Genomic DNA, 14,546 nt, shown 5'->3' on the forward strand with positions numbered 1-14,546 from the left:
CCGGTTAAAGGTCGTATTTATTTAAAGAGCTACTGTATATATTAGCACTTCAACGCAAAGCTAGATGCATGATAAATATTTGTTTACGCCGCATTTTATTTTTCTCAAGAAACCATTTTTTTCATCTTTCTGAAGTAAAACCAAACTTTGAGTTTTCTATCCTAAATGACAAAATCTCGGAAAAGTTTGGTAAAGAACTAATTACAATTTGTGTTGCATTCTAATGCAATAATAAATCATTACGCATTTGCTCTCGTTGTTTTCTACTGTATTGAAGATAATTTTAATAAAACGGAAACTTAAGTGAGTATGGTCTAGTAATGATCAAGATAATTGCAGTTCTTTTATAACAGACCAAGAGGACACAGATATCTTTTAAATTTTGAGTTCTCGTTCTGTTAATATACTGTATGAGTTATTTGCCGATTCCCGCCGTACCCTTTCCTTTGAGGAAAGAAACCGCCCTTTCTAGACGGCCATTATGACGTTGTTGAAACACCGTGAAATTACGGGAAACAATATACGACGGTTACGTTTGTTATTACCTCCCCTGAAACTGTTGGATATGCCATTAAATCGAGGATAATGAATGAAGCAGAAACAACGTAACTCAACAGGTACTGGTATCATCTTCTTAACGTTTATTACAGTTACGGATATCAGTCTATACAGTTACCCATATCCTCGTGATTATTGAAATATTGATTTCTCACTTTAGCGGATTAACTACGAGAAGAAGCTTTGTATTTTAGTTTCAAACATTAATAGTACTTTAAATAAAACACGGAATATTGAAGAACAATACAGAATTATTACAGAACTGACATATGATAAAAGATATTGACTAGAAACATCGTTCGCCATCTTTGTCTCTACGAAACTGCAGTTACGGACATCCCATAAACCCCAGTGAATGTAACAAATCTAAAATCCTGAATTTTATAATGACCTTAAAAGGAAGTATTGGCATTCGAAACTTAATTTTTTAAGTAGCTTGGTTTAACACCAATAAACTAAAGCGATATTCAAACTAATTTGTTGAAAACAATCTTACAATAACATACATATAACAACAAACAAAATAAATATAAAAAGACAAACGACAGAATTGATTAGGGACTGACTAGATTTTTAATGCTGATTTCCTGTTTTTCATCTCAACAATGAAAAGAATGAAAACAAATAATGAAAACGACCACAAACGAAACGATAATCAGCAGTAAATCTAAAACACAACACTATCATCATCAATGTAGCAACCTCTCCTCTTCAAAATGCGGATACTTGAACTGTTAGAAGTTCTGGTGCTACATAATATGTTACCAGTTCAAGGTTTTCATTCAGTTTGGCTTTATATGTCATTCGACGAAGTCACATAATTAAATCAAATCACATGTTTTAAAGACTACAATATGTGTACTTTTCTGTGTTTAATTCATCGAGAACAGATTTTAAAATAACCTATCGTGCAAATTTTGGCATCATCGTTTTCAGTTTTGGAAACCGGAACATGTGTCAGGTATGAAAGACGTATGATAGCTGGTTAATCAAAGGAGATTAACTTTATGGTTTGCCATATACAGAAGTTTGATAAGCAATATCTAGGTTTTATTTGAAACTGACGAAAATTTTATTTTATACTTGAGTTGGTTAAATTAAATCCACTAATGGTTATTTCCGAATCAATAAGAACAGCCATATCAAAACCGTCTAGCAAGTACAATACCTATGCCTGTAAAAGAAAAAAATACATTTCAATAGTTCATTTTAGCATTGAGACAATCAACTTTTGGAATACATACTTAAAGTTACCACTAACATGCCAATTAAACATCAAATGATATCCGTAATTCAATACTGTATCTGAATCGTCTACATTGCTCCTGTTTAATACTGTAAATCAACTTATATGGTGCAAGCAATTTATTTGCAAGATTTTTGTAGAAGAATAACGAGATTAATAATCGTCGTGTATATCTTTTAAAAACTTTAAATCTTTCCTTATTAAGCCACATCTAGAAAATCAGAAAAGCGAAAACATTTAAGACCCTAATTTGATAACCGCGAAGTGATCTAGAGAGGGTAAAACCAAATCAACTATCAGAAACGTTTGATAATAAATAAACAAATCGTAACCATAGTTAAATACATTCATTAACGTTTTGTTCGGGTCTCAAAGTAATGTTCTTTGATTTTACCAAGTTTGTAACCTTCTCATGTATGTCATAAAATGGTCATGTTGAATTATTGTATTCAGTACATTATTAAAAGTAATGTGTTTATCCTGATAAGTGTTGATACTTCAGATATGCTGATAGTGTCCTGCCTTTCTTTAACTCTTTAGCGAGTGTTTGCATCTCATATATCCCAGTGTACACACAACAACGAATACTTCCGACATAAGAGTGTCCGATTGTTGTATGTATATGTTCGGCAAGACTGACACAAGACGACCACACACTTCTAATTGTTTTCTTCCCATTTTCCAACAGTTATCTACTATCTGTTAATCGTAATCCGGTTATGTATTTTTGTGTTTTACATAATGTCCACGTATGATACGTTAATTGGTGTGCTTCTATAACAGACACTGCTTCATCACAGGTATGGAATCGAAGGGAAGGAAATCGACAGAACATAAGTTTTACGACGACTATCTTTTATTGTCGCAACATGCATGTGACATGTTTACATGGTCTTAATCATTATCAACCAGAACATTCGTTTGGCTATAACGTTAACGACTCTATCATCATCCGGATGTGATACATTGACTGAGTGTCGATTTCCATGGCTGGCAATGCATCCACAACAAGTCAATCTTACCCTGTCATAGCATGAGTAATATCCTTAAGTTTGTGTTCCATTTACTACTTTAAAGATTTTATTCAGTAATGTTGTAATAGTTTAAGTTATAATAAACGTAATGCAAAGAAATATAAAGAATTTCCTAGCTTACCTCGTTTAAAATTACGCCTCTTTTATTTCCTGCAAACACAATCATAAAATATTATTCCAAAGAAAATTATAAAGGTAATGCACCTATGTAAACAACATGAAGAATCGCATTATTGCAAACTCGTGATTAGTCCAAAGAATTATAAAACCAGAGATAAGCACCTTAACAAAATGTAATGATACCACGCGGCTCTTGCGTTTTAAATTAAATGTTTAATTACAAAAAATCACAGAAAATATATTTTAAAATAATGCTTGCCATACAGTATCAAAACTTCATTGAAAAGTATTTTGAGAAATAATAAAAGTCGTTTATTTTTTTCAAACGATAGTCGCTAAAACTAATTTGCTTTACTAACATGAGATCATGAATATTTAGATTTAAAAAAGAAAAAGAAAATATAATAACTGAATCTATAAACGTTCACATGGAGGTTTTTGCAGCAAATATATTGTACGTTTGTTGGACTGATAGTTGTCGAAACTACCACTGTAAACAATATCTACTACTTTATACATATATTCTTACGGCGGTAAACGACGTTAAGACGTTTACCAATTATGCGAAAATATGTATAGTAAAAGAAAGTAAAGTACTTTACAACAGTATTAGCATAAACATACGGATTCTGTATGATTGAAATGTGTGAAAAATGTTGAAAATAATTTTCTAGTAATGAATGAATATCTCTCTGATCCTGAAAGTTGTTTGACTGTCAAAATTGTATCGTCGATCATCACGATAAGACATATATTATAAAATGATGACCTATTGGTACCATATTTTTGAAACGTATTAGTATAACACAATTAATGTTTTCTACTCTAAGAATGTCCACCTCTCTTGTTTTTGAATAATCGGCAGATATTTGGATTTATCTTAAAAGTCCAATCACAAGTATTGTCCACTTACTCTTATTTTGTCTCATATATTAATACATAAAGTTGAACATGCCATATTTTGAAAGTATGATAAAAACTTTTTAAGTGTATGAAAAAATACAATTGCAGATATATGAAAAGAGAATGTTTTCAAAGGCTTGTATTTTTAAAAGATGCAGAAATACTCTTAACATTTACATGATATACTATCAATTAATATGTCTTTTGAGTAGCTATTTTTTGGGGTTGTAAACAGAGTAGCGACCATCCTACATGTATCTTATTATAAATGTTTTCCGACAAGGTTTGCATACAAAAAATAAGCTTTAGGACATGCATATGTTTCAGATTTGGTATATATTACACCTCGGAAACTCAGTTCCGAGCAATAAAACAGAAAACTTGAAAATTATTTGCTAGTAATGAATATATCTCTGATCCTGAAAGTTGTTTGACTGTCAAAATTTTATCGTCGATCATCACGATAAGACATATATTATAAAATGATGACATATTGGTACCATATTTTTGTAACGTATTAGTATAACACCATCAATGTTTTCTACTCTAAGAATGTCCACCTCTCTTGTTTTTGAATAATCGGCAGATATTTGGATTTATTTTAAAAGTCCAATCACAAGTACTGCCCACTTACCCTTGTTTTGTCTCATATATTAATACATAAAGTTGAACATGCCATATTTTGAAAGTATGATAAAAACTTTCTAAGTGTATGAAAAAAAAATACAATTGCAGATATATGAAAAGAGAATGTTTTCAAAGGCTTGTATTTTTAAAAGATGCAGAAATACTCTTAACATTTACATGATATACTATCAATTAATATGTCTTTTTAGTAACTATTTTTTGGGGTTGTAAACAGAGTAGCGACCAACCTACATGTATCTTATTATAAATGTTTTCCGACAAGGTTTGCATAAAAAAAATATGCTTTAGGTCATGAATATGTTTTTGTATATATTATACCTCGGACACTCAGTTTCGAGCAATAAAACAGAAAAAATAAAAATATGATGGTAAGAAAAATATAACTTTTGATAATGTGCTTTTCTGTTCCCTGTATCCTTTTGTAGGAATGTACAAGTACCAGGCCACGTCCACTTGTATCTATGACCATCTGATGAGTTAAGCCTTTTTCAACTAGTTTTTATATTTAGTTTTTATGTTGTACTGTTAAACCACTGTCTCAGCTGGTTAGGGAAGGGCTAGGATCCGGCTAACAAGTTTGTATATGTATGTGTATCTCCTAAGTCCGAAGCCTATATAGCAGTGATTGTCGTTTGTTTATGTATACCATATTTGTTTTTCGTTCATTTTTTATATGAATAAGGCCGTTAGTGTTCTCGATTAAATTGTTTACCATTGTAATTTCGAGGCCCTTTAAAGTTGACTATGAGGTATGGACTTTGTTGAAGGCAATATGGTGATCTATAGTTGTTAATTTCTGTGTCATTTTGGTCTCTTGTGGAGAGTTGGCTCATTGGCAATCATAGCACATCTTCTCTTTTATATTTAAAAAATTAAAAATAAAATTTGGGGACACGGGATTCATTTTTCTGCTAAAATACAAAATCACTAAAAAATATTATTTCACCTGATGTGGGTGTACATTCACAAATCACACGGTTGTTCTTGAAATCATCTGCTGTACACTGACGGATTTCCTGTCCGGTTGGACACCCGATAAAGCATCTGCCACAAGATCCTAAAAGGATATACTAATTAATGTAATAGGCGAAATATCATATATTCTAATGCAACATTGTTTGTTACTTTTCATTTGATTGGATAACGTCCCTAATTTTCATGGCATCAATTCACAATGTATTAAATAAATAATACTAGCAAACGCAGACGACACATGTTAGTTTTAAAACATGTATGATATGACGTTATTTTTGACAGTTTTATTAGCATGGAGAAGACCAGATTGAATGTTAAGCTCCGACGGCATCAATTGGTGATGTGATGGTCGCTAATACCCGTTAAATTGCTCCGCTAACGCGTCGCCAGTTAAATTAATTCGCGACCATCAGCTCACCAATTAATGCCGTTGCCTAAACATATAATACAGTTAAGGAATGATTGTAATATTTATTCATTCTATGAAGAAATAACATCAAAAATGTGGGGCACACCGACGAACTGGCGAAGGGGGTTATATAAAAGTTTGCACCACATTTTTAAAGCTTTTTCAAATAGATAAAAACATATTACAGTCATTCTTTTTAATTTATTTCTTAGTTGCATTTTAGGACGGTTTAAATCATGACGATAGCGTTGATAGCGTATACGTAACGGTTACGTGATCAAATTATGTTATGAACTGATGAACAAAACAGTGTCAACAAATCAAAAGTCACATCACATCTATAAATATTCATTTATTTAAGAAGATCATTTTGTGAATGTTTACATCACACACCCAAGCAAGGATAATTCAATGAATGCATATCAACATAGAACTATCGTGTCAACCTTACCTGTTATGATTTTAGCGCTTCTTTTGTTTTCTACAAACAGAAAAAGGAACCAACTAATACATATATTTTCTTTACCAGAACGAAGAATCATTGAATATGTATTCAAAATTTAATATAATAATCTTAATGCAGTCTTTTAGATTTAATTTTCTTAAACGAATGTCATACAAATCGTGGAATCTATTGATAAATTATCCTTTCTTTTGTATTGATACATTTTTGTGGCAAAGATCTATACCAAATGCCATCATGCATTAGCAACAATAATAAATCTAATATTTGTCTAATATATTGAACATTCTAAAACATTGGCTATTCATCTGATGACAAGATATGCAGTATGTGCTAGACACGATTTTTTGAAGAATCCTGACTGACATAAACATGATAAAGTCTCATTTTAATTTTTATTCAATATCTAGTTGATTTAATTTGTTGTTGTTGCGTGTTGTCATTTATTTTACAATTGGTTAGTTACAAAAAACTTCAGGGAGGTAACACTGTACACATCAGTTGAGCGTTTTAATTATATTCTATTATTAATGAAATATTTAGCTTCTAATTGATCAAGTTAACTGATACATGTATATATCCAACAGTTTTTTTCGATATATTATGTGGTTTATATTCTTGAAATTTGTCATATTTTTGTCAAAGGGTTGAGGTTAGTATTTTGTCATTTTGAAAATTCAACAAACCAAACAATTTAAGTCAAGTTGTAAGATACCGCCTATCTATTTTACCTGTACCTTTTTCATTTATAGAAAAAAAAATCTTTGATAGATATATTACCATCACTACGCTTCTCTGTGCTGAAAAAAAAGTGAAAGGCAATTAATAAAAATTTGATGAAAATTGAACGCTTCTATACAGTCATCAGTTTACGATAAGACAGATATGGGTTGTTCAACGTTTGCGCTTTGTTCATAAGTGTTTTTCGTTTCTTATTTTTTTTTATATATATATAGATTAGACCCTTTGTAATTTGTATAGAATTATTCTAAAAAAATATGGGCCCTTAATTGCCTGCTGTTCGTTGTCAAACAAGGGTCCGTGATGAGAGCCATAGTTTGACCTATTATACTTGTCTTTTTGGACTCTGTGGCGAGTTGTCTCAATAGTATCAAAACCACATTTTCTTATTACTATATTTTGAGGATAGGTATAGGTGTAGCTAGCTATAAAACCAGTTTTAAAGTTTTGTATACATACCGCGTAACATCAAAAGTCATACAAATAAGAGAAAACAGATGCACTGTAAACTGTAAAGTAAGTACAAAGTAATTATCAAAAATGTACCAGGATTATAATTTAGTACGCCATTATCACCTTAATATAAATACAATCTATATACTTGGAATTTTGGGTCCTCAATGCTCCTGAACTTCGTAATTTATATGGCGTTTTAACCTTTTTTGATTCGAGTGTCATTTTATTCTTTTCTAGACGAAAACATCCGTATGGTGCATGTACAATTCTGGTATCTATGATGAATTTATCTTTTAACAAACACAAACCTTTTACAGTTTAATGTATCCGGACTTAATGAGTGAGGAGATATACAATATGAATGATTAAATGCCTATAAATGTCTATACCTTACATCCAGTAAACTTCTTCCAAGCACCTACAATTCATAATACATACTACATCTTATTTGTTTACTTTGATATACATCAATTCAATCGTGTGTGTTTTTTTTTCAAATTAAAGCTTCCTCTTAAAGATTGACATATTTTCGTTTCAAAATTGGTATACAAATTTTGTGAGGGAAAACAAGAATATACATGTTTTACAATCATATTTGAGGCAATGACTTCATACCTGATTTATAATTTCAATGCAAGTTCAATTTTCAAGACATTTATCGTGGAAGCTTTTAGATTTAACCAGGAAAGCAAAAACATATTTTTTTATTAAGAAGAAAGATTCCATTTTAGCGTTTTGTGTCAGCAATGCTTTGGGTCGTTTTTCTTTAAAACTACATTTAAATGATTAAAACACTTGTATTCGATATGCTTTTTTGGACGCAAACAACAAAGCGTGAAACATGTGAAAGAATAGAACCTAGAATATAAAATATATGTAAATGAATACAAATTATCAAACTATGGACATCTACGTTCTATCTGGGATGTTTCTTCAAACACGATGCTTTCAATTATATTTTATATGCTACTTTTTAAAAAACTTTATTATATTTTAAAATGGGACTCTTGTGCAAACAATTTAGTTAATTTTCATGCAGAATGCAATACTTGGAAATGAGTTAACAATATAACGGCAAAAAACCCACCCATAACACATTAAAAAGACAAAATTTTAAACGTCTTTGTTAATAGAGATACAATATGTTCGCTAATCTTGTCTTTGTCATTTTGTCAGATATTCATTAATCCTCTAGTTTTATCTACAATGTCAATGTACAATGTATGTAGCGCCAAAAAAAGTTTTTGCCAGCTAAACCCTACTTTTCACCTTTTAGTTGTATTAAATACAGTAAATATCTCATAAAATAAAAAAAAATAAAACATATTTTTAATCAGCTCTTGAAAGAAAAACAGGTACAATGCATTGTTTGATGTATCTAGAAAAATCTATATAGAATTATTTCTGCCAAATTTTAAATTGATTATTTCTCAAAATCAAGAATACCAACCTGTATTTTTTTCACTTTTTTTTTCATTTCTATTATTTCTTGACTATCAATTTACAACAGTCTTTTATAAGGCGCGTTATTTTCATACAGAAGAGCAGACACCCAGAAATCGTTTCTCAGATTGGAAAAATGAATAACAAAGACCTAAGATATAACATGTATAACATCATTAGCCCTTTATTTGAATGACGAAAAATCATACATGAAGGTTTCGACATCGTCAAACAAGCTGTAAATATTACAATCAAACAATCTTGACAAGACAAAACAAATAAAAAATGCTCACCTGCGTTACAAGTACAATCATGACTGCTGAAATCAAAAACCTGGTCATTTCGTCTTCTGAATGAATATTCTGTAGAATGATTTGATGAAACTATGTGTATACTTTTATACCATATAGTTTTTTTTTTAAATGACAAACATACATACCACCAGAAGGAACAATAGTACTAGTATTACAACATACATTTTCCTTCAGCTGAAACAATTAATTGTCTGTATTACACAATGGTGAATGCATTACTGATGGAAAAGGCTTTAGAGGCATAACAATGTCATCTCATTAATTTTGTATCCTTTTTTAATTTTATTTGAAAAATTATATAACAACTGTTACAAATCGAGGCTTATTTGCACTAATGCAGTTGCCAATTGTCAATGTAATAGTTTTAATCTTGTTATGGGATGTTTTTCTCTCTTATTTATGCTTTGTTGTGTTTTTCTTACATTTTTGTTTTGCTTGAATTTTTTGGTTGGTTTTTACTTGTTGAGAAATACAATATATATTAAAACCAAAAATAAATTTGAACGAATCACAGTGTTCCAAAAGCATAAAAGTCAACATATTTTCAGATACTTCTATATGAAGATTATAACATGTATAAGTTAATATGTCAATACGTACATGTACACAGGAAAGTGCAAATTGAAAACTTGGGTAATCAGTTTTTTTATTAGTAGTTTATCGGTAGATTCCTAACTTTTTAGATTGAAAATGTGTATCGTTAAATAATGCACGATACTGCACAGAGCTAACGATACATATATGGAATATGAAAATAAAAAATGAAATACGAATGTTGGTATAATTGCTAATTTGTCAATTTTCAAAAATAGTGATAATGCAATGTATGTTAGCAGTAATATATTGCTCTAACGTTTGATCCTTAATATTATCGTCCATTTTAAGTTAAAAGAAAAGTACACTTCGTTGGGATAAAAAAACGATTGTCTCTGACTCACGATGGTATTCCGAATAACAATGATCAGACGAAAGAACGATGGTTTGACGTTGAATTCCATAAGTGCTATAGTGTTATCAAAACGCTATATTATTGAAAGCTGCACCGACTTTAGATAATGGTTATGCATTAGAGTGTTTCTTTTTATAAAATATAGATTTTAAAAGATTTTTAGTTTGAAATATAGCACAATGACTGATACTTTTTATTATGTTTTTGAAACAAGCTTAGTCAAATCTTGATTTTCAAGTATCAGAAAATTCTTGTTACGATTCATTTCTTTCAATCAAATACAAATGTGAATATCCTAACTGGAGTTTCATAAATGCTTTAAAGTAGAGACGCAAACGATTTGATTGAGATGTGTGATAGGTCATGGACTTCCTTTTCGAGATATTTGAGATTTAAAATAATTGGGGAAAAGGCTGACTCCGACTTTTACATTATGTTTGCATTGGTAATATTTGGGTCTCAAAACAAAAGAAAGAAAATCAAGAATCTTCTAATATTTTGGTTAATGACCTTTCATGAGCTATTAAGTCTTGTATCAAAAAATTAATGGGTGTTATGGGGCAAAATATTTTGTATTGTATTGTATCGAAAAACACCAAGGAGTCCGAACATTAACACAAAATCCAAAACCTTACCTAAATAAAGGCAACAGTAGTATACCGATGTTCAAACTCATAAATCCATGGACAAAAAACCAAATCGAGGTAACAAACTAAAACTGAGGGAGACGCATTAAATATAAGAGGAGAATAACGACACAACTAAGTACATCCTTAAATGATAAGAATTTCAATATTTGTTGAAACCTTTGTCATTTGTCAATTTGCCATTAGATAAGGGACTTTCAGTTTGGATTTTGCAATGATTTTTGTTTGTTGGTTTGTTATTTTTGTTTTTAAAAACTCACACAAAAATATGTATACAACAAATGCAGATGACAAAACTCATGATGTCCCGAGAACATTTGAATAGTTTTAAAAATGTAGTTTGAGGTATCTGAACAGTCATAACAACACATGTGAGGTTGTTTTGCCTGACAGAAAGTTGTTAACTGTTAAAAAATAATGGTGTCCTCAGCAAATCTTTTTTTATGTTATTCGAGGCAAACTGAATAATCATAATAATAAAGCATTGTCAAGTTTTACTGCCGGACAGCTATTTGTTTAATGTTGTCTAATTTTTATATCCAAGCTGTGATATAATCAGAAGAAAATAATTTTGGAGAAGACGTTACTAAGTTGTAAAATCTGTGTCTGATCCTTTTGTCATTTTGAACAATAAAATATGTTTAAACTATGGATTTTCGCTACTCTGTTTCAAATTAACAAGCTTTTATAAAGAACATTGTAAATTGTTAATATTTAAATAAGAGATATAAAGAAGCAGAAACAAATTAAGAGTCTATAACCTTGTTTTCCAGTTATACGCCATTGAAAAGATGGTGGGATATTTTTTCTGTAGATTTTTTGACATTTCGCATAGACACAGTATTTTTGTAACCCCCCTCAAAAAAAAAACCAACAATGAACACAATGTACAAGGATTTTATAAGATTTTGAAATACTAACTTTATAACATGTATGTAATAAAATTATCGAAAGAAAAGTAGGGGTAAGCAGTCAAAACGTGTTATTGGTACAACATGGATAAAACCAGAAGATTCTCAATATCTGACAAACATACAAATACAAGAGAAGCGAATTTCCTAAAACTTCTTACTGTCTGTAATTATAATTTGTGTTTCTATCATATCATTATGATTCAAAAATTTTAAGTGCGTGTGTAAGGGGTTTTAAATGATTTTTCGGTCATGACTGATTCCTTCAGACAAAAAAAAAACGACACACTGTTCATGTACATTTAAACGTATTAAAGGAGATGACATGACTTTGTGTATAGATAAGCTACTATCAAAGGAAATAAGCTACTCTAAAAGGTAAGTTTGTTTATTTGTAACATTATATCAAAGAAATTAATTGAAAAAACCTATGCTTTAATTTAAACAAAAAGTTCTTTCTAAAATTTGTACTTTAATAGTGATTTTATGTCTTTTGATGATAAACAGAAATTAGTGTTTTTATTTACAGATAATAATATGATTCGTAGCTGTGCCAAAGCCTGTAATCTTATTTTAAATAGACGTAGAAATGTTTTATACTGTAAATAATGTTAATGTCAATATGTTTTATAATAGATGCATTCTTTATATAACTTTTAATGTTATAGTCTCTTGTAATTCTGTACAGAATGGCTCTCTTTTTATATTTATATATTTTTACATTTAATGTAATGTTGTATTATATATTACTGAGAGATGAGACGTAAATAAAATATTGAATTGAATTGAAATTCAATATACAGAATTTGTAAACGCTTTAATTTACTGTATGTCCATTAATATAAAGAATGTGATAATGCTTTGTTTTTATGAAATTGCATTTAAACATGATCATAGTTTGTGTCTAAATGTAATATGTATTGCCAATTTAATTTTTACAAATATGAGTTTGATTTATCTCAAATCGAAATTCAGTCATTTAATAAAAAAGATCATCGTATGTCTATATTTAATAAGTATCGCAACTTGTATTTTAAGAATATTATTTTGTTTTATCTGAAATCTAAATGCAGTCATTTATAACCTAATGTGTTTGTACTTTAGTCCTGCTGTCATCAGATAGCACATAAATATCGTACCTTCCCGAAGGTTAGATATTATTGATTACTTTTGTCAATGCAATAACTGTGTAATTTAATGTTAGTTATTTTGATTTTAAAGGTTTTTTGATTTTATTTGAAATCAAATACACTAAAACATACAGTTTGTTAACCTATTTCTCAATTATGATCACTGTTTTTGCAATATAAAAATTAATCGATATTATATATAATTTTCTCCATGACAATACGATATATATACAGGTAAAGAATTGCCACACTGTAACGTAACATTCATATTTGAACTTTTATGACACGATTTTATTTTCTGTATTATCAATTGTTGTTTACATTTATTACCAGATAAAACACACAATATGTGCATTTGTTGAGTACCGGGTTTCCCCCTGGGTTATTCATTTTTTTCGCCACCTCCTTCGCCAAAACAATATATTTTTCGCCACTTTATTTTTTTTTCGCCAAGTAACATAAATATATTTTTCGTTTAAAATTGATCTTTTTTTTCTACCCCCTAAAATGATTTTGCCCCATTGTGTCTATGATCATTCTCTCAAACTGATTTTAGAGTCTACAATTTAATGAATAAACACTAAACATTTACTTTAAAACAACAGATTTTTTTTTAACTTGACAGGGCAAAAATATTATTTGTATTTTGAACAATATTTCTAAATGAGGGGGCCACTATACTTTTAATAATAAAGAAGATTTAAGTCCTGGAATATAAAAATTAATGGACATGTTTTCATAATATAATACCAGTATAGTTCGTAGGGCAAGTTTCTTTAAAAGAAAAATACTGATGTGCCATTTTATACTAAGAAGTGTTTTTTACAACTAAACAGAAGTTGATCCCTCATTTCATGTGTAGTCATATTTTTATTGAAGGGTTATACTCATTCGAGGAGTTGTTCCCAACCTTTTCGATAGATGTCGTCATAACGACAGTTTTCTTTTCTTGACCATCGTAAATGAAAAAGTTGAGACGTAAAACTATACTTGAAACACGTGTGTCACTCAAACGACTTTAAAGAAGTCTCCATAATCAATTACCTACAGTATATTATTTTGTCAATCAATTCAATCAACACCTTTATTAATTAGTCATTTGTTGTCGATAGCTAGACATTGCGATCAGCTAATTATTGATTTTTTTGTCCAAATCTTAACAAGGTCAAGGTGAATTCCGAGTATTGTCTGATAGGGTAAAGTCCGAGAAACTCGAATAAAAGTAATTAAACAAGATGGAGGAAAATAAATATATATTTCTTTCGCCAAATTCTTTCGCAAATGACGATTTTTTATCGCCACAATTATTTTTTTTTCGCAAATTGCGCCAGCGGAAACCCTGGTTGAATACCTTCCTACGGTAAATGTTTTGAGTTATAACTAATAATGCCATCTGTACTGACTTCAGGGATTTCATGTAATGCCGTTTTAAGACTTTGTTTACTTAATATGTACCTCTTACATGCATAAATTCATTGATATCACTTCTTATGTATTTCTGTCATTTGTTTATTCAGTAAATTATGTCTTGTCTTTTTTTTCTATTTTCGCATAGTAATAAAAATAAACACGTGATGCCTAACAAATCTTGTCAACATT

Source organism: Mytilus edulis, chromosome 14, assembly GCF_963676685.1.
Source record: "Mytilus edulis chromosome 14, xbMytEdul2.2, whole genome shotgun sequence".
NCBI lineage: Eukaryota > Metazoa > Mollusca > Bivalvia > Mytilida > Mytilidae > Mytilus > Mytilus edulis.